The 22,196-nt window shown below is 49.5% G+C and overlaps 1 protein-coding gene across 2 annotated transcripts in view; it reads right to left on the reverse strand.

Annotated features, from left to right (window-relative positions):
* Positions 1–22,196, reverse strand: part of Bicra (BRD4 interacting chromatin remodeling complex associated protein) — a 72,733-nt gene that overhangs the window by 43,662 nt on the left and 6,875 nt on the right. Inside the window, exon 2 of one of the 2 annotated variants that reach the window (XM_060367823.1) lies at positions 11,877–11,989. The exons of the other annotated variant lie outside the window; for it this stretch is intronic. The gene's annotated coding sequence lies outside the window, so the exon portion shown is untranslated. The remainder of the gene's footprint in view (positions 1–11,876; positions 11,990–22,196) is intronic. 2 annotated transcript variants of the gene reach the window in all.

Here is a 22,196-nt window from a genome sequence, read left to right on the forward strand (position 1 = left end):
CTGCCCATAATTCCTGCAGGAAGACCCTGCCCAGAGGCAGCCTGAATCTCCTCCACCAAGAGCCGGGGAATCCATACAACCCATCCTGTGGAGTAGCATTCAGCAGGTAACACACCTGGACCTTGAGCACATGACACTGTATGGAGACATGCTCTGTTATTTACCTGGGGTACCCAGAGGAAGCAGAGCCACACAGACTGCTGATACCTGGCTGCCCGGGAAGGGCTGGAAAAATGGGGAGCAAGCACTGGCCTGGAGCTTCTTTGGAGTGATGCGACGGCTCCAGAAATAGATAGCAGGGTGGCTGTTCAAGAAACAGGGTGGCTGTATGGAAAGGGAAGCCTTAACATTTCGCACTTTACCGTGTTTTACAGTAGGGGAACTATGTCTCAGTAAAGCTTGCAGCAAAGGGGGTTATACACTCATTTATCTATCTATCTATCTATCTATCTATCTATCTATCTATCTATCTATCTATCGGCTGGGTCTCACTACATAGCCCTGGTTAGCCTACAACTTTTTATGTAGACCAGGCTAACCCTGGAACTTGTGATCTCTCTGACTCTGCCTCCAGAGCACTGGGTGGTATTGTAGGGATGAAATAAAAATTATTTAAAAAATTTAAAGCCAGGGGCTGGAGAGATGGCTCAGAGGTTTAAGAGCACTGTCTGTTCTCCCAAAGGTCCTGAGTTCAATTCCCAGCAACCACATGGTGGCTCACAACCATCTATAATGAGGTCCGGTGCCCTCTGCTGGTGTGCAGGCACACATGCAGGCAGAATACTGTATAAATAAAAAAAAATCAACAAAATAAATTAATTAATTAATAAAGCCAGGGGTGGTGGCTGAGGCCTGTTTTCTTAAGCAAACCCAGGTTCAAGATGAGACCCTACTTCAAAAAACAAAATAAATGGAATACCATTTTTAGCAAAAAGTCTGGGGGACATAGCTCACATGGGCAAATGCTTGCCTGACACACATAAAGTCTCAGGTTCCATGGGCATAAACCAAGTCTATAATCCCAGCACTCAGGGGGATGAGTTCAAGGTTATCCTCACCTACACAAACTCAAGGCCAGGCTGGGCTACATGAGATACCATTGCAAAAACAAACAATCAAATTTTACAGGGGAAGGAATAAGATATACAACCATGGTTGTTAGGGGAACCCACACAGCGGGGGTTCCCTTTCAGACCCCAAGTTTGGCACAAACTGCACTCAAACACCTGTTTTCACAAAGAGATCCTTTATTAAGTGAGGAAGAAAAGTCACAGCTGCTTTCTGACTCAGGCAAAAAACCGGCAGCCAATGACCTTGCTAGTGTCATTTTTAAGAAGAGAAAAACCAGAGGTCTGTGTCAGAATGGGCTAGGTGGTATATTTTGATTAGACATGTTAATTAGATGAGCCAAAGGGGCCTTTGATTGCTGGACTTCAATGCTTTGATAGCTGGACCTTGGTGGTCAGCCTCAGGAGGAGGGAGTGGACACATAAGGGAGCAGACCTTGGTAGCTGGCTTTTGGAGTGCAATCTAACGGTTTAGCAAGGCAGAGGGCATGGGGGAGAAGGACAAGGCCTGCCAGAGCCACACTCACCACAGCCAAGATGGCCAAGAAGGGATTCAATGGTTACCCCAACTCTTCATGCCAACCCAAGTCTCTAGGCTGCAAAGTCCCCCAGTTTACATCCTCTTCCACAGACCACGGGCTAGCCCATCACTGCAGACCCAGGTGCACACGACCTCCAGGCCTAGCTGCACTGCTGAGGATGCCTTCCCTCTCGAGAAGCTGGCCAACTGAGAGGAACCAAAGCGCAGCTCTTCCAGGCCCAGCCTCACCCCCAAAGCCTAAAACAGGCTCATCCAGAAGACACAGGAAGCAGTGGGGAGGGGCTGGCTTTGCTGAGTTCAGCAAACACATCGAAAAGGATAGCTTTAAACTTTAAGACAGTCTTGGGCCAAGGAGGTGGCTTGGGGAACAAAAATGCTTGGGAGCAAACCTGGTAATCTATGCTCTAACCCTTCACTTAAAAGGCACAATTCTGTAATCCCAGGACTCCTACCTCAAGATGAGAAGAAGAAAGAAAACTAGCCAGAAGCTCCCAGCAAACAAGCCTGGAGGACACATCACCACAGCAGAAACCATGCCCCAGTGAGGTGGAAGGAGAAAACTAATTCTGACCTCCATCCTTGCTCCAGAGTACAACATACACACAAAATAAATTAAAGTACAATAAAAATTTTTAATTAAATTTAATTTTAAGAAGATGAAAGTTCAAGGCTTCTCTTGACTACAGAGTAAGTCAAATCTAGTCTGGACAATTTAATAAGACATTGTCTTAAAAAGATTTTTTTAAAATGGTAGTTATGATAACGGTCCAGTGGTAGAGCTCCTGCCTAGAACCACCCAGTGAGGGGCTGGGGACATGGCTCAGTGGTAGAGATCCTGCTTAGAATCCCCCAGTGAGAGCCTAGAAGCGTGGCTCAGTGTTAAAGACCCTGCTTAGAATGCCCCAGTGAGGAGCTGGGAGTATAGCTCAGTGGTAGAGCCCCTGCCTAGAATTCCCTTATGAGGGGCTGCAGTGTGGCTCAGTGGTAGAGCCCCTGCCTAGAATCCCCCAGTGAGGGGCTGGGGTGTGGCTCAGGGCCAGTGCACTAGTGTAGTATGCAGAAGGCCTTCATGTTCAACCCAAGAATGGGGAGTGGAACTGAGGAAACAAACACAAAGCAGAGAAAACCCCAAACTACTCCCAAGCAACTGTTTTTCTGAAATAATCATTTCTAAAAACAGAAAACCAAAACAATAAGACATCATGTACAGAGTTACTTTCTTGCTTTCAAGTAACAGTCACTGATTGCACAGCTGTATGGGTTCTGGAAGCGTGGTAACTCCCACCTCCCAGCCCCAGCTCTCCACACAACACCGCCTCATGGGCTATCCAATTTCTGACTCCAAGAATTCTCTTTCCCACCAGTGCTGGTGGTACATAACTTTACTCTCAGAATTTAGGGGGCAAAGGCAAGAGGATCTGTGAATGTGAGGCCAGCCTGGTCTACGGAGCAGACTCTAGGACAGTTAAGACTACACAGAGAAACCTATCTGAAAACAACAACAACAAAAAGTCTTTCTTTCTGGGTGTTATGTAACAGTTTCCTCTGAGATTAAAACATTCCATCCTGCAGGAAGTTCCTTGAGCAGGAAAGTAAACAATTCATAGTACCAGGAAGTCCCCAAAACTGAACAGATTCATTAGGCCCCCACCCTGCCTCAGTTAGTGATAAAAGCTGAGAGTACAGTTCAAAAAGAAGGCAGCTAACCTGACAAGACTTTCGGAGGAGAAAAGCTGAAAAGAAGAATCTGAGACCAGACTAACTCGGAAGAGGTTTAGAGCAACTGAGAGATTAAAGAAGGTCACTCTCCAAGCCCACGAGCAGTCTGCAGGCTGTGCAGTGTGCTCCAGGTTCCCCGATTTGTGAACTGTCAGCCATGCTGGGATGAGCCCTGGTGATGCAGCCTTGGGCCATTTCTATAAGTAACCCCTCACCCATACATACTCCCCAGTAAAACTCACTGGTCCACCAAATTGGACTTTGTTGGTGTCTGCACTTTGGTCTGTTCGGGGATCCCTATCTGGGGTGAGTACAGGTGTGCTGTGTACTCTCTCCAGGTAAACTGTCATCCCACAATAGTGGTGGGCACCAAAAAACACAAACTGGAGAGATGACTCAACAGTTAAGAGCACATGGTGCTCTTTCAGGGGACCAGAGTTTGATTTCCAGCACCCACAACTACCTGTAACTCCTACTCCAGGGACTCCAGGGACCTGCACTCATGCACATACCTACCCTCAGACACCTGCAGGCAGATCTCTGAGTCTGAGGTCTGCCAGGGCTACAGAGTGAGTTTCAAAACAGCCAGAGCTTCATCTTGACACCCTATCTCAAAAGTAAACAAATAAATATTAAAAAGAACAGAGACAAAAGAAAAAGACAGTTGCTTCCTTATGTCCACAGATATTTAGTGGACACTCACTGTGACCCAGACCTTGGGAGAACCCCTCAAAATTAGCAGAATCAGAGAACAGCAAACAAATTAACCCAATTCATCAACCACATGAAGGAAGGCTAAGGATTGGTTAGGTTAACAGAGTGGAGCGGTGGGGGCGGGGGGGGGGGGGGAGGGAGGAGGGAGGAGGGAGGGAGGGAGGGTGTCCAACTTTAAATTGTCTATTATTATTTCTCTCTTCCTTCTTCTCTCCTTTTCTCTCCCCAGTCTTCTTTTTCTTAAGAAAAGTATTAACACGGAGCCCCATCTGGCCAGAACTCTGTAGACCAGGCTGGCCTTGAAGTCCGGGAGATCATCTGCCTCAAGCTGGGCCTGTTGTTGTTGTTATTATTATTTACTGCTGTACGTGAGCAGGATATGGGTGGCGGTGGCACACAGCGGTGCGCATATGAAGGTCAGAGAACAGCTTTGTGGAGCTGGAGTCTGGGGCCCAGCTCCCGTCACCAGCGGGAGGTAGAGGACCTTTACCTGTTGAGTGCCCACGCCACCCACTAGGCGTTTTAACCATGGTGGTCATGGGGCGCAGACCCGGGAAATAGGTGGGGAAAGTGTCCCAGTGACAGGGAACGGCCAGTGCAAAGACCCTGAGGCAGAAATGGTGTGGAGGGCTCAGGGAACAACCAAGCCACTGTGCGAGGGTTAGAGGGCACCGCAAAGGAAGTCAGGAGGGCGGTGTGGGGGCGGCGAATGGGCAGAGCCCATCCCGGGAACAGTGGGCTGAGTTCTGTGTTCTGGCTTTCAGGGTTGCCCCCGTAGCCCCTGCAAGCTTCTAAGCTGGGAGTCGAACCACTGGGCACGGAGGCGGCATTATCAACAGGCCACAAGTGGCTTCTGTTGTTTAATTTTGTCTTCACATTTCTGCCGACATTTTCTGTTTGTCAAACTGCAGGCTCTAACTTATCGGGGCTCCTGAAATGAAGGCGGTGGGCTTCAATAATCAGCTAAACAAATGAAGAGAAAAGAGTGGAAAAAAAGCACGTGCGTGCACAAACCCTCCTGTCCTGGGTTACCATGTGAAATACACCGCTTTATCATTTGTTTTGAGAGAAGGTCTCCTATAACCCAGACTGGCCTAGAACTCATTATGTAGCCAGGTGGTGCTAGCACAAGCCTCTAATCTCAGCACTTGGGAGGCAGAGGTGGGTGGATCAGTTTGAGGCCAGCTTGAACGATGGAGAGTTCCAGGACAGCCAGGGGTACACAGAGAAGCCCTGTCTCAAAAAACCAAAACCAAAAACAACAGGAGCTGGAGAACGTGGGTTCAATTCCCAGCAGCCACATGGCAGTTCACAACTGTCTAACTCCAAGAACTGACACCTTCACACAGACACACATCTGTGAAGCAGGCAAAATACCAATGCACAGAAATAAAAATGAATTATTAAAAACAACAACAAACCCTTTGGTATGTAGCCGAACACACCTTTAGTTCCTGATTCTTCTACCTCCGCCTCCCAAATGCCAGAATTACAAGCCTGTGTTCCACCCTGCACTGCTGGAGATCAAACCCAGGACTTAGGAATGCTAGGCAAACCCTCCCTACACACAGACACTTTTCCACCTCCACTTCATGATCCAGGCTGCTGTGTCCAGCCTGTATATCAGCCACCATGCCACAAGGCCACCAACAAGGCCTCTGGCCGGACACTTTAACCACTTTTGTTTTGGTTTGGTTTGGTTTTAAAGCCCGAGCTGCTGTCCTGGGCCTCAGCCTCCTGAGTGTCTAAGCCACGACGACTGGCTTTTAACTCAACTTTTCAGGCCACCCCTGAACTGAGTACCTTTACAGTTTACAGAAGGAGGAAGTGGAGCCCTCCTTCTCCCCCCCAGGTAACAGCTACAGTGCCTGTCAGCTGGCAGTGAGTATCTTTCCCACAGTCCTTACAGATGAGGTCTTGAGAACCAGGCAGGATAAGCTGATGACTCCAGGTCACACAGGATGTGCATGAGGGAAATGGTTTTAGTCATACACCCACCCTGCCCACTTGGACAGTTGATCCTGAGCTAGCCCAGCTTTGAAGACTCAGCCTTTTTTTCTGAGGTTCCCAACTCTTCCCTGCATACCCAAAACACTTTGTTTCATCTTCCAAGTTCCTTGTCCAATCAACATTCATGGGTTGGCCCATGTGGGCAAAGATGCTTGCCCAAAAGCCTGTTCATTCCCCAACATTTACATTTGGCAAACCTGCCCACACAAAACAATTAAATAAATGTCTAAAGGTATTTTTATAGTAAACATTTGTATGTGGACCAATTAAGTCCTGCGACACGGGGCTACATGGCCTGGGTCCAGTCTGGAAGTTGAAGGGACAGCTTAGAATACAACAGAGATGTCCACCCTCTTTGCCTTTCTGAATGGGGATTGAGCATTTTAGCAAGTGTCCTCTTTAGGTGTACAGATTTTAGTAGGTTTATCCTATATTATAAGTCTAATATCCATTTATGAGTGAGTTTATACCCTGTGTGTCTTTCTGCTTCTGGGATAGCTCACTCAGGATGATCTTTTCCAGTTCCCACCATTTCCTCGCAAATTTCATGACTTCTTTGCCTTTTATTGCTGAGTAATAAGAAGAAGGAGAAAACAGGGAACAGGACAAGAGCCTGCCACAGAGGCCCTCTGAAAGGTTCTACCCTACAGGGTATCAAAGCAGAAGCTAAAGCTTATGGCCAAACTTTGGGCAGAGTGCAGGGAATCTTATGAAAGAACTGGGAGATAGTAAGTCTTGGAGAGGACAGGAGCTCCACAAAGAGAGCAACAAAACCAAAAAATCTGGGCCCAGGGGTCTTTTCTGAGACTGATACTCCATCAAGTACCATTGATGGAGATAACCTAGAACCCCTGCACAGACGTAGCCCATGACAGTTCAGTGTCCAAGTGGGTTCCATAGTAATGGGAACAGCGACTGTCTCTGATATGAACTGATTGGCCTGCTCTTGGATCACCTTGCCCTGAGGTGGGGAACAGCCTTACCAGGGCACAGAGGAAGACAATGCAACCATTCCTGATAAGACCTGATAGACTAGGATCAGAAGGAAGGGGAGGAAGACCTCCCCTATCAGTGGACTTGGGGAGGGGCATGTGTGGAGAAGGGGGAGGGAGGGTGGAACTGGGAGGGGAAGAGGGAGGGGTTTGTGGGGGATACAAAGTGAATAAATTGTAATTAATAAAAAATAAAATAAAAAAAAAGAATACAACAGAGATACCTGTTCATTTAGAGTTCATATTGAGCTATCAACCTAATTTAAATTTAAATCAGGGTCTAACCACATAGCCCTGGCTGTTCTGAAACTCACAACTCATTGTGTACACAAGGCTGTCCTTCAACTAAGAGATCTGCATGTTCCTGCCTCCTACTGGAATTAAAGGTATTATGTACCACCAGGCTAGGCTACCTGGGATTTTTTTTTTTTTTTTGAACAGGGTTTTTCTGTATGGCCCTGGACCTCCTGGAATTTACTCTGCTAGTTACCTTGTTTGTTTGTTTTTGGGGGGTTGGTCTTTTTGTTATTTTGTCTTTTTTTTTTTCCCAGAGCTGAGGACGAAACCCAGGGCCTCCACTGAGCTAAATCCTCAACCTCTGGAACTTACTCTGTAGACCAACCTGTCCTTGAACTCACAAAGATCCACCTGCCCCTAGCTCCTGGGATTCAGGGCATGCACCACCACTGCCTGGTGCCTATCTGGAATTTTAATTACATTAATTTTATTAATTTGTGCACGTAATGTGTGTAGGTGCCCATGCCACACAGTGGAGTATATTAAAGGTCAGAGGTCAGCTTTCCAGAGTTGGTTCTGGTTGTCCTCTTGCCATGTGGGTTCTGGGGAACACTCAGGTGCTCAGGCTTAGTGGCAAGCATCCTTATCCACTGAGCCATCCAACAGGCCCCTATTTGATTTGTTTGTCTGTTGGAGAATTCACTAAGAAGACCTGGCTGGCCTTGAATTCACAGAGATCTGCCTGCCTTTGCCTCAGGATGCTGGGATTAAAGGTTCGAACCACCACACCTGGCTGTTTGTTTTCAAGGATTTCCTTTGTGTTTGTGTGCCTGTGAAGGGGGTACGTATGGGCTATGAGGTGCTGTGTCCCCAGAAGCCTGAGTTACAGGCATCCGTGAGCCACCTCCCATGGCTGCTCCTGGTTACAATGCCGTTTCTTCAGGGCCCCTTCTATTTGGTTTCTGAAGCAGGGCCCCATGCCTCCGCCGTCTAAGGACAAGGGTTCTATGCATGCTCTGCTCCACCACCCCGGCTTGGCACTTAGGTTTTTGAGAGCAGGCTGAGAGCGGACACAGAGAACAGCACTCTAGAATAGCAAACTGCATCCTCATATACACTTCATTGACATGTATTCAATTTTTATCAGCTGACTAAAATGTAACATATTGTGATTTATATCTGTAAAGGCAAAACTACATGTGATATGCTATAGCAAATTACTTAAATATTACATTACTCATAAAGACAAACACGGCTGTAGGTGAAATCAACGTAAATGTAAAGTAGATGGCATGCCAGAAACGGGTAAGAGCTACGAAGGAAGGACCTCTAGGGAAAAAGAATTAGAAACACAGAGTTTTAAATAGGCTGAGAAGCAGGCTGAGGCTGAGGCAGGAGGACTGCCATGAGTCTGAGGTCAGCCTGAACTGCACAGTGGATTCCAGCCTGAACTAAGGACACAAAGAAACGCAAGTGGAAACTTAGTCTTGGTTGAGGAAGGAGGGAGGATGAGCATGAACGAAGGCCTGGGGTAGGACTTGGTCTGGTTTGAGGCAGGAGGTCAGGGAGGCTGCGTAGAGTGAGCAGGGAGAGAGGAATGAGCGATGGATGAAGACGGAGAAAGCCAGTAGCACACCAGTATACTGAATAAAGACATACCTCGTCTAATAGACACCAACTAATGACATCTCCCAGGAAGGAGCCTCTGATAACTGACACGATCACCTCATGGAAATGGTCTTTTCTGACTTTGGGTTTTGTGGCCTCTTGGAATAAGGGCATGAGGCCCAAACTGAGTCTGTTCAGTGAGAAGAGAGTATCAGCCTAGCGAAGTCAACCAAGTGGTGCCCTCTGTGGAGAAGAGTGAGAAGTAAAAACATCTTCCTTGGCTGTTCCTCAAGGATCCCTCCATTTGAAGACTTGTTACAAGCCTGGCCTCGCTTCCTGCTCTATGTGACCCATGGCACTCGCTATCTGAAGAGCAAGCCCTGACCCTGCCCAGCGAGGCGCCTCCCTCTCACCCCTCAGCCCCAGGGAGGCCAGGCTCACAAGCCAGCCTCAGGCTCTGAGCCTTCGGAGAGCAAGCCTCTAAAACCACAGCACAGGACCATCAGACACTGCCACTGCTCACCCTGGATCTGGCCAGGCCTAGCGAACCAAGAAGTAGACACGTTAAGACCCGAGGCGGGGCGTGCAACACATGGCCCCAGGGAGGATGGGGGACTCAGCCTCCTAAAAGCACACCAGCCCTCAAAAGCTCCCAAGCTAGCCTGGCACGGTGACACAGGGCTGTGGTCCCAGCAGTGGGGTAGTGTGGGCAGGAGGGTTGTAAGTTCAAGCCTCCTCAGTTACTGCGGATTCCAGGCCAGCCTGGCTTAGACAGTGGAATTTTGTCGTTCCCCCGACCCCTACTTTGCCCCCCACCCACTCCAATTAAAAACAAAATCCGCAAACCAGAAATCAAGGCCCTATGGCCACAGCTCGTTTGCTACAGTGCTTGCTGAGTCCAGGGTTCCATCTCTGGCAGCACATGAACTGGATGTGAGGACAGATAGCTGTAATCACAGCACTCAAAAAGGCAGGGAGATGCAATCAGAGTTCAGGGCTATCCTCGGCTACATAGCAAGTTAAAGGTTAGCCCAGGCTAGATGAGTTCCTGACTAAAAACAAGGGGCGAATGAGAGGGCTCAGTGGTAAGGACACTCACAGCCAAGCCTGAAACCCTGTGACCAACATGGTGGAGAGACAGAAGTGACACTGCTAGCTGTCCTCTGATGTCCTCGTGGCTTAGAACATGCACACATGAACACACACACATGCACACTTGCACAAAATAAATAAAATGTAAAAATAATTTTTGTTTGTTTGTTTTCGAGACAGGGTTTCTCTGTGTAGTCCTGGCTGTCCTGGAGTTGCTCTGTAGACCAGGCTGGCCTCGAACTCCCAGTGATCCACCTGCCTCTGCCTCCCAGAGTGCTGGGATTCAAGGCATGCGCCACCACGCCCAGCTCATAAAAAAATTTTAAGTGCAACAACAAGAAACCTATCTGATCACATATGTCTCTCAAAAGGCGGTTTTTCAGATTCTCCCATACTACCCACACAGTAGCCTCTGGGATCACCCAGTAATCAGACGTGGGTATTTTCAGCCAGATGTATGAATAGTCACATGAAGCTCAGGAAAAGAGTACAAATCCTGCCTCCAGGTCAGGTCCTGGGGCCCAGTGAGCCAGCGGCTTACCTCCACCACCCATGGACGGCTGGAGCTGGGCTGTGGTCTCTGCCATTAGAAAAGCTCTTTGTTCTTTGCCATTGCACAAGCCAATGGGTCCTAGGTTGGATAGACTCTGCAACAGGCATGTTTCTTTCTCTCTCCCTCTGACGCTCACTCTGTAGCCTAGGCTGGCCTCGACCTTCTGGTGTACCCCTGCCCCTGCCTCCTATGTGCTGGGAACACTGGCACAACCCAGAGCATCTGGCTACAATTCTAGAATTCTCTCTTGCTTCTTCTGCAAGACCCACCAAGCCCCGCCCTCTTTCCAAAGATCACAGTTGAGGCTCAAGAATGAAGCAGCCAGCCCCAGACTGCTGTTGGCCACTGTCCCCAAAGTCTAGCACAGGCCTGTCACCAACCGGTCACTCAGAAGCTCTAAATGCATGTGTGTGAGAGGCAAGAATGTCAAAACCCTCCTGGAATGAGATCTGGCATGCTGCCTCTGCCTCAGTTATGCCTCTCCCAAGAAACACTCTTGCATAAGAGATCTGAGGTCTGAAGTACAGGGATGGAAAGGAAGTGTCAGGTCAGGTCAGTCCCAGGCTCTCTCCATCCCCCACACCCCTACAGACTCACGCTCAGAATCAAAGCCAAGTCCTGGCCAAAGATACAGAATGGAAACTCCAGAGCAACAAAGACACTTGCTCATCAGCTCAGCACAGAATAACGTGCAATACAAGACATTTTAGGGCTGGAAGAGAGCCTGTCATTAAGTCCTTGCCTTAATTCAAGAAATGGACGTGTGGCTCAGTGGTAGGGATCCTGCCTAAAATCCTCCAGTGAGGGGCTGGGGTGTGGCTCAGTGGTAGAGCCCCTGCCTAGAATCCCCAGTGAGGGGGTGGGGGTGTGGCTCAGTGGTGGAGCCCCTGCCTAGAATCCCCCAATGAGGGGCTGGGGTGTGGCTCAGTGGTGGAGCCCCTGCCTAGAATCCTCCAGTGAGGGGCTGGGGTGTGGCTCAGTGGTAGAGCCCCTGCCTAGAATCCCCAGTGAGGGGGTGGGGGTGTGGCTCAGTGGTGGAGCCCCTGCCTAGAATCCCCCAATGAGGGGCTGGGGTGTGGCTCAGTGGTAGAGCCCCTGCCTAGAATCCTCCAGTGAGGGGCTATAGGCATTTTTCAGCTACCTAGTATGCTCAAAACCCTAAGTCTGATCCTTAGCGGAAACAAAACAAAATATTCAGCCTATAGGAGGCAAGAAAAGAGTTAAGATAGGGGCAAAGAACACAAGAGATATCCAAAAAAGAAATAACAAGACAGAAGATTTAAATTCACCCTTACTAAAAACCAAGGGGATGGAGAGATCACTCAGAGCTTAAGAGTGCTTACTGCTTTCGCAGAGGACTGGGGTTCAGTTTCCAGAATTCATGTTAGGTAGCTCACAGTTGTCTGTAACTCCAGCTCCAGGGGATCTGGCACCCTCTTCTGGCCTCTTGGAACACCTACATACATATGTATACACACACACACAGACACACACACATAAATATAAACAAATAGGTTAGTTAAAATCTGTTTTCAAAAGTGTTATCTTTGAACTGCAGTGATGGCTCATCAGTTAAGAGGGTGACGGGTCCAATTCCTAGCACCCACATCAAGTGGCTCATAACCCACTCTAACTCCAGCTCCGATGAATCGGAAACCTGGCCTCTGCAAGGACTGCATGTGAGCGTGAGGAACACACAATTAAGAAGAAATCTTTCACTATCTTTGGGACCTGGAAGATGGCTCGGCTGGTAAGGGTGCTTGCTGCCAAGTTTAACAATCTTGAGTTCGAATCCCAGAACCCACAGAGAGGAAGGTGAGAACCAAGTCCTTCAAGCTTTCCTCTGACCTCCACACTGTGGTACAGCATGCCCACCTTCTCCCCAAATACAAACGACAATAAGAAAATCCGCTTTAACTGAGTGAACCTGTGAGGGTCCGTGGACTGGCTTAACTGTGGTGGGAAGACCCACCTCCAATGAGGGGAGCACCATCCCCAGGCTGGAGTCCTGAACGGAATAGAAAGGAGAAGAGAAGCACACACCACTGTTTGTCTCTTCCTGCTTCCTGACTGTGCAGGCAACGGGACAGGCCCCCTCACACGCCCACCACAGTTCTTATTCCATCCTGGTGGGCTTCAACCTGGAACTGTGAACCAAGATAAGTGTTTCCACTGAGAAGGAAAGAAGGGAGGAAGTGAGTGGCTGGAGGAAAGAGAAAGAAAGGAAATCTGTCTGTCTGTCTATCTGTCTGAGACCTGTCCAAAAGTATATCAGAGCCCATGTGCTGCCAGGATCTCCACGGGGTTTGTAGGTGCATTAAAGTTTAAGGTCTTTGAGCTACAGCCCAAGCTTGCCTATTCCACGGTGGGTACAGTGTCAGGTCAGAAAAGCCTCGATGGCAGTAACAGCAACAACAGCTGGCAGAAAGAGCAGCTGGCAGGGACCCTTCGTCATCAGAGCTAAACTCCACAGCCATCCTCCCAGGGGTGCTGTGCATTGGCTGTTGATCCAAAACTCTGAATTCTGCATCCCCCAACCCTACCCCAACTCACTGGACAGATGACCCCGGATGGCCTGGACTGTCCTTAATGTCAACAGCCTCTACCCATGGGTGGCCAGGGAAGGTGTGTGAGGAACACAGAGCTTTGGTGACCCAGGGTGACATCCTCTGACTACCAAGAAGCAGCGCGTACTGCTCTCTAGCTGGTGGGGATATCGAAGCTGGGAGGGAAGGGCCCTTGCACTCTGCACATTAATTTGTCACCAGCCCTGAGTGGAGGGAGATGCTCTCAACATGTCTAGCAACTCCAGGAAGCTGGTGAGCACGGCTATGGTAAGAAGGGCATAGTTCTGTTAACTACGGTTATGGCTATGTTAACATAACCATGTAACAGGCCTGGTTATGTCAGCAAAGAGAAAGGAGGCTCAGAACTGCATCAAACATGGCTTAGGGGCAACCAGGGAATATGGGAAGAAGTAAGTTGTTTTCCAAAATGGCTTTGGGCCTTCTCGCCTTGGACCCTAGAACCAGGAAGCCCCTTGAATAAAAACCTGGCGCGGTTTATGTGGCGCTGAGGATGATGATACCCAGGGAGTCACTCTGTTTCCTCCTCTGTGAGGTAGGGCACTTCTGAACCAAACTCCGAAATTCAGCTGTGGGTACCGGCACAACGCTTGGAAAAGGTCTATCCTAGGACACAGACCAGGGAGAGCCCATCCTAGACTCTAGAGAAAGCCCTTGGGCAGGGCGGGGCAGCACTCAGCTGGCAGAATGCACAAAGACCTGGCCTTGAATCCCAGCATAGCATAAACTGGGTGTGGCAGTGAATTGGGGAATGGGAGGGTCAGGAACTCAAGGTCATTTTAGGCTGTATGGTAAATCCAAGGGCTAGGCTACAGGAGTCCCTGTCTCAGAAGTAAACCTTCAAATCCACTGAAAGGAGCCCAAGATCCTTTTCCGTAATTGGACCAGGGATGGTCGTGCATGCCTTTAATCCTAGCATTCAGGAGGCAAAGGCAACACTGTGAGTCTGAGGTCAGCCTTGATGGCTACACAGTGAGACCTTGTCTCAGAAGAAAAGCAAAACAACACTGGAGGGTACACAGTTGTAGGTGTGCTTTTCTAGGGAGAGGTCTACGGCCTCTAGGAGACCCCTAACAGGAATCTGAAGACCCCCAAATTGCCATGTGCTTATAGAAGACACAAAGAAACAAAGGCCCCTGACCCAGGCTAGGCAGGTGGTTTTCACCACCAAGGTGGCCTCAGTCCCCTCTAGTCTTAGTCCCCCGGGGCCTCAGCAGCCAACACGTGAGAAAGCTATTTTCCTGAGTTCAGCCCTACCCTCTCCTGCCTCTTCCAGAATCTTCCATCACCTTTCCTTTCACACAAGTCTTAGAGACTGACTGGGATGCCCTCCAAACCTCACCACCTGTATGAAAGTTGGATGTAGTCTCCTTTTCCTAAGTATGGACTGGACTGATTATGAGTTAGGCCCCGAGGACCCAAGGGAGGCTGTTGTGCCACGAGGGAAGGGAGGTGTGGGCAGACACCTGCTCAAGGAGCCAACGGTGGAGCATGGGGAAGTGGCCCCAGGCACACCCCTATAAAGACAGGTGAGGGGGAAAGCCTGGGTGTGGAGAAAGCAGATAAAAGGGTGAAAGATAAGGTCAGGGAAAGGAGCCAGGTCACAAGGTGGATGACGGAAGGGCTGGGCTTTCCACCTTAGAGCCGAAAGAGATGGTAAAAACGTTTTATTTTTTTCCAACCTCATAGCCACTTCCACCTGCCCTCTACCCACCCAGGCATCCATCATCCGTTTCTTCTTTTTCCCTTTTTACATTTATTTGTGCAATGTGTTGTGTATGTGAAGGTCAGCAGACAACTCATGTGCTCAGGCTTGACAGCAAGCCTCTGTTACAGAGCCATCTCACTACCTCCTCCCCAATGTGTGTGTGTGTGAGAGAGAGAGAGAGAGAGAGAGAGAGAAAGAGAGAGAGAGAGAGAGGGTTTCACTGAGGCCCAGCTGGTGCTTGCTCTATAACTGAGGACGGCCTTGAACTCCAGGCCCCAGCCTCACTGAGCCTCCCCATCCTCCCAGGCTCCCAACAGTGTCCCGGCTGGTGCCCACCCTGACCCACAGCTTGCAGAGCTCCTGCTCTAACCCAGGAAACATGACCTTAGTCCCTCTAAGGCAGGAAACTCCCTTGTTCAAGAGGAGACTGTGACCTTCACACCTGGTGAGCACACAGCACAGGGAGGGGGGATTGTTCTCAGCCCCCTGTGAGTCCCCCTCCTGGGGAGCTGCCCTCAGTACCCTCACCCCCGATTCTCTCTGCCAACCCAGAGGTGTCTGAACTTTTCGCATGGAAAGTTCATGCCACATGCATGTCCACCTACCAGCTGCTTGGACCTGTGACCTTGGCTCATTCTAGCTCTTCGCTCTCTGCCCCCTTTTCTACCCATCAAAGGGCAATACTCATGTCCAGCTCCATCCCCTCAGGCTGGTCCTCCCTTGGGAAGCCACAGGTGGCTTTGAGAAGGCACTGCAGTCTCAAGGTGATTTCTTACTGGTAGCCACTGTGCCCAATGCCTACAGAGAACACGCTACTTCAGGAAGCCCACCAGGGTGCACACCTCAGATGGAAGCCTCTCCTAACCTGGCCTGAGAACATGAATCCAGAACCTCTCCCTCACCTGCCTGGGAGACAAAGCTCTGGCTAACCTGGACCCCAGCAGGGATACACACACACACACACACACACACACACACACACACACACACACATCCGCCAGGAAGTATGAGTCAGAATTAACCAGCAGCAAAACTCAACTCAGGCAGCAGTTTGGCATGGGGCCTTGGAGAAGTGAACTGTCCAGCCTGGGAGTCTAGCCTGGAGACGTTTTCAACTACTTCCCCTCACCACACCGCCACCACCATCTGCCCAAGTGCCAGGGATGAATCCAGGGCCACGTGTATCAAGAAGTACATCCTAGCCAGGCATGGTGGTGCACACCTGTAATCCCAGCATTCCAGGAGGCAGAGGCAGGTGGATCTCAGTTTGAGGCCAGCCTAGTCGACAAAGGACAGCCAAGGCTTCCCAGAGAATCCCTGTCTCAAAAAACAAACAAACAAAAAGAAAAAAAGAAAAGAAAAGGAAGGGGAAGGAAGGAAGGAAAGAAAGAAAGAAAACGCTGTACTGGCAGGTAAAATGTCTAGGCAGGCTAAGCACAAGGACTGGAGTTCGACCGGCAACCACAGGGTCAAAGAAGAGAAGGCCTACCACACATCTTCCCCTGACCTCCACACACGTGCCACGGCATGCTCTCCCTCTTCATACACACAAATCCATAAATAAATGCAAAAAAATATCTTTTTTTTTTTTTCTTTTAAGAAGTGAAAGCAAAATGCTCTATTACTGAGCCAAGCAGTGCATGTGGCCCATAGAACATGGGACAGAGAAAAGTAACAGACAGCACACATGTGAACCCTGAAAGGCGGCAGGGGGAGGAAGACACAGGAGGGACACAAGTCTCTAGACCCAGCAAATCTCCACACACAGCCATCTGCAGGGACAGAGAAGGACAAGCCACACACCGATACGGTGAGAGGCCACGGGCCAGAGCAGCCGAGAGTAACAGGGAATCATGGGAAGGCAGATGTGGAGTATGATGTTTGCATGCTTCTATTATACTTATGGCTGTATCATAACCGATATGATGTATACAGATTCACATATGGACCTGACTAGTACACATATCACCTGTGATCTTGTTCCTTTTTGTTTTGAGATGAAATCTGCTACGTAGCCCAGGCCGGCTTGCAACTTACATCTTTCTGTGTTGCACTCTCCAGGGCTAGGATTACAGGCCTGAACCACTGTGCCTATTGTGTGTGTGTGTGTGTGTGTGTGCGTGCATGTGTGTGAAGACAGCAATCCAAAGACAACCTAGGCTGTCATTCCCCAGGCACTGTCCACTTTAAAGAAGTATTTTATGTCACATATGTAGAGGTCAGATGACAACCTTCGGAACTCAGATCCTCAGATGTGGTAACTGGAGCCTTTACTAGCTGAGTGACTTCTCTGGCACTCCACCTTTTTTTGAGACAGGGTATCATGGAGACTCAGGACTCACCCATTAAGCTATCCTACCTGGGCAGAGCATGCCAGGAGTCCACCTGTCTCTGCCTGCCCAGTGCTGAGGCTATGGGCATGCACTGTGACACATGACTATTTTCGCCAGGGTTCTGGGGATTGAACTCAGGTTCTCACACTTGCAATCCAAGCACTTTGGAAGCTGAGCCACCAGCAAGCACACACACTGTAAAACTTACTTTGTTTTCTTTATGTACACATGTATCTGTGTGAGTGAATGGAACTAAAGCTGTAAGCACCTTTGAGCTGCCTGACACAGGTACCAGGTTTCAAACTCTGATCCTCACAATAAAGGACCAAGTACAGGAAGTGTTCTTCATTGCCAAGGGACCGGTCCCCCAGATATTTGTAGAGTTAAATAATTATCTCTCCCTTCTGATGTTGGTGAGGGGATATTTAGGCACAGAAGTTGGTTCGATGTACTCTAGCAACAAAAGGGGAGGCACAGCCAGCTCTAGGCTTTTTAAAAATCAAAGTGAGGGCCAGCAAGATGGCTCAGCAGGTAAAGGTGCTGGCCATCCAGCCTGACCACCTGAATTCTACACACACACACACACACACACACACACACGAAACTTGAAAAGCTTTTTTAAAAATCAAAGTTAAAGTACAAAGTCATGGAAAGGAACATACTCGAGAAGGGAAAGAAAATTCTGTTCATCCAAGTAAGAAGCCAGGAAGGAACTCTAACAAATAAAACAAAATAAGGAGCCTCGAGCCAAGCCTGGCAGAAACCTATAATACTAAAGTAGGACTGCAAGTTAATTGCCAGCCAGAGCAACTTAGTGAGAGCCTGTCCCAACTGAAAAAGAAAAGGGAAGAGCTGGACATGGTGGCGCACGCCTGTGATCCCAGCACTCTGGGAGGCAGAAGCAGGTGGATCTCTGTGAGTTCAAGGCCAGCCTGGTCTACAAAGTGAGTCCAGCATAGCCATGGCTACACAGAGAAATCCTGTATCAAAACGAACAAACAGCTACTAAAAAAGAAAAGGGAAGTCTGGAGGTGTGTCTAAGTGGTAGAGCCCCACCTAGAATCCCCCAGTGAGGGGCTGGGGGCGTGGCTCAGTAGTAAAGGACCTGCCTGGAATCCACTACACACTAAGGAATGTGCATGCATATACTCATACACACAAAAGAATGTAAGTACAAAATTTTATAAAAGGTGGAGTTCTTGAGAAACCATCTGCCACTGACCTCTGGCCTCCACACAGACGCGCACATACGTGCACGTGGACTCCTGATACCACACATTCTCTGTCCATGGACAGTGGGTCTACACGGAGCGATACTGAGGAAATGGCTTAGTAAGTAAAGTGCTTACTGAGTAAGTGTGAGGATCTGAGTTCAAACCCCCAAGTCTCAAGTAAAGCCGGGCACAGTAGCACACGCCTGCTCTCCAGCGATCCTGTGATGAGATGGGGTGGAAACAGGGATCCCTGAGTGCTCATGAGCCTGTTACCATGGCAAAGTGAGAAACCCTGCACAAACCAGGCGGAAGGCCAGGATGGGCACCCCAGGCTGCTCTCAATTCCATACACACACGTCCTGGCAAGTGCATGCCCTCACCCTAAATCATGTCTAACTAATACACGTACAATGCAGAAGGCCCTCAACCTGAAGGCCAGCCAGGGGTGGTGGTGACAGCCAGGGACGGTGGTGACAGCCAGGCATGGTGGTGACCATCTGTGATCCCAGCACTTGGGAGGCATCAGGAGGGCACAAGCTCAAGGCTGTCCTTAGCTGCACGGCAAACCAGACGCTACCCTGTGCCACAGGAAACCCTGTCTCTACAAACACACCGAAGGTTAGCACTCAACAGGTGCCATTCCACGAGTGGCAAACACTGGCGGCCCAGAAGCAGGGATGACAGCCATCAGGGACAGTCGCTGGGCGGGAGCTAGCTGGGTGCGGCCGGGAATGTGCTGTGTCTTGATGAGGTGTGACTTACACTGGAGCACATGCTGGCCAAGACTTGTCAGAAGACAAGGGTGGACTCTGTATATTTTATTGTATGTAAATGACACCAGTGAGAAATGGTGAGGAAGAAGATTCCAGGGCGTCCTTCATTACCGGAGGGCGGAAAGCCCAAGTCGTCTAGAGGACGGCTCCAGACCCTACTGATATGGTCTTTCCCATTTATTAAATAACATGTAAAATGATTTGTATGGGCAATTTATTTAGACAAATAATATTTTGTCTGAGGCAGGAGCTCACGTAGTCCAGGCTGGATATAAACTTTCTATGAAGTTGAGAGTCACCTCGACCTTCTGATCCTCCTGCCTCCATCTCCCAAGTGCTGGGATGACAAGCATGCATCACCACACTCAGTCTGAGGTTCTGGGGATTGAACCCAGAGTTTCATGCACCCTAGGCAAGCACTCTACCAACCCAGCCACATCCTACCGTGGTGTGTGCACATGCGTGCGCTGGAGCCAGGGGCTCGTGGAGAATGGGAAGTGCCTGCTCCATCACTCTCTGCCTTACTCTTTTGTGGTTTCCCAGACAGAGTCTCTCTGTGTATCCTTGGCTGTCCTGGAACTCATTTTGTCGATGAGGCTCGCTTTGAACTCACAGAGATCCACCTGCCTCAGCCTCCTGAGTGCTGGGACTGAAGGCATGTGCCACCATCTCCTAGCATCTGCCTTATCTTCTGAGGTAGGTTTTCTCATTAAGCCTGGAGCTAAGTTAGCAGCCAGTCAGTCCCAGGTTAACCCCACCACACCAACTCTGCCCTGTGCCAGGGTTACTGACATGTATGTGGCCATGGCCAGCCTTGGATGTGGGTGCTGGGCCTCCAACACAGGTCCACACACTTGTGAAGAAGTTAAGAGGCAACACTGGGTCATCTCTCCACACCCAGGAGATACTCTTTGTCCATTCTTGTTTGTTTATATTTGTTTTATTTTCTGAGGCAGGGTCTTCTGTACCCCAGGCTAGATTCAGATTTGCTACCTGGCTGAGGATGGCCTTGAACTCCCAATCTTCCTGCCTCCACCTACCAAGTAGATTGAAGCATGTGCCAATACCCTAGGATTTTAGGGTGTTTGCTTGTTCTGAGGCAGTCTTGCTCTGTAGCCCAGGCTAGCCCACGATCCTCCCAAGCTGGATGACAGGTGCGTATCCTCATACCCGGCTTCAACACATCTTACTGCAATGTATTCACCCCTCTTGCTCAACGTGAAGAACTGAAACTGCAAAGCACAGGAGCCGTCATGAGGAGCCTCCCCCATCCCCAGGAGAGGCAAGAGTAAGGTTAAGGTCCAGCACACTGGTGAGGCTCAAACTGTGGAAGCCAGCCTACCCCGCACCTGGGCAGACAAGCTGCAGAAGTGCCCAGACCTGATTCAGGGTACTAGGGGAACCCCGGAACGCTGCGATAACAAGGCTCCCCCGTGGGCTCTTTCAAGGTCCCTGGGGTCATTAATAATAGTCCCTCAGCCTTAAACAGGCACCTCAGCTGCCTGGGCCGCTGAGCCTTACAAGAGTCACCCAAGAATCATGAGTTCCCTCCAAGCAGAGGAAAGGACGGAGCCGGCAACAGGAAGGGTGAAGAGGCGGCCGAGCCAGGGTGGAGTGGGGGTGGGGGACCTGAGTCATCAACCACTTATTTCTCTGACCCAATCAAACTGCAGAAAGAACGACCCTGTCCCCGTCTCTAGAACACTTACATCAGCTACAAGCAACACACTCCACTCCCAGAGCTGGTACGAAGCCTGGCACGCGTGGAAAACTTGGCTACTCAAGACTGCGGTTAACAATGGGGTTCTCGAGAGAAGCCGGTCTTATTATTTTCACGCTTCCGGTTCCCTACCCGAGGCTGAGAGGAAAGACCAGCCCTGTCACCTAGCCACAGAGTTAGAAGGGGCAGGGCCAGGTCTAAACCCCAGGCAGCTGACTGGGTCACCCAAGGGACAGTTCACACAGAGGCTACCGGCCCACTTTTCCCACTGCTCCTTGGGAACAAATCTTTTTGCCTTTATTTGAAATCATGTACTGGTTTTGTGTGTGTGTGTGTGTGTGTGTGTTACAATGGATCAAATACAGAGTCTCACACATGCTGCAGGGTCAGGGCTCCAGCCTCTCACTGGGAGCTTCGAGGCTCGATACTGCTACTCTTCATCGCGGTTCCTCTGCTTATTTTTCACACAAAGTCTCTCTAAGTTTCTCAGGCTTACCTTGAACCTCCTCTGTAGCCCAGGTAGGACTTACTCAGGGTTCACTTGCCTCAACCTCTCACGCAGCTGGGATTTGGTGCCCACACCACCAGGCCCAGCTAATGGGAACAATTTCTTTCCCCACCATCAGAACCTGCACCCCACACTCCATGCATCCAAGGTGCAAACCACCAAACCTAGGCAATCAGACAGAGAAATCACCGAAGTCCCAAAATGGGGAACTCAGAGAATGGATAAGCGAGCCAAACCTCACAGGCCCTGTGCTCTGTATTCCCTACCTGAGAAATAAACGGAATGCCACCCCTTTTACAGCACAGGACATTTCCTGGAAAAGGTGATCACAGTCTGGAACCCCGAAACAGTACAGTAAATAACAACACGTGTTAGAATATGATACCACTGAGAAGTGAGCAGAAATTCCCCAGCAAAGAGTTAAAAGTGACTAACGCAGTGTATAAGAGGGCACCTGACCGAAAGGATCAGAAGAAAACCATTCTGGGAACTTCTGGGCAGGCTATGCTACTTTGAACTCTGTTCTGTAACAGAAAGTGAGACCTGAGGGCTGGAGAGATGGCCCACAGGTTAAGAGTGTACCGTGTGTCCAGAGGACTCAAGTTCACCACGGTCACTCCTGAGCACCCACTTCAGCTGGCTCACAGTTGGCTGTTAATTCCAGCTCTGAGGGATCTTACACCTCTGACCTTCCCGGATGCTGTACTCATGTGCACAACTCCCACAGTTTCCCACATGTGTGTAATTTAAAAATAAAAGTAGTTAAAAAAAAAATCAAAAGGTGTAAATAATTATAACAAAGGGAGACCAGGAGCCTCCTTC

The sequence above is a fragment of the Meriones unguiculatus genome, chromosome 1 (genome assembly GCF_030254825.1).
Source record: "Meriones unguiculatus strain TT.TT164.6M chromosome 1, Bangor_MerUng_6.1, whole genome shotgun sequence".
Classification (NCBI taxonomy): Eukaryota; Metazoa; Chordata; class Mammalia; order Rodentia; family Muridae; genus Meriones; species Meriones unguiculatus.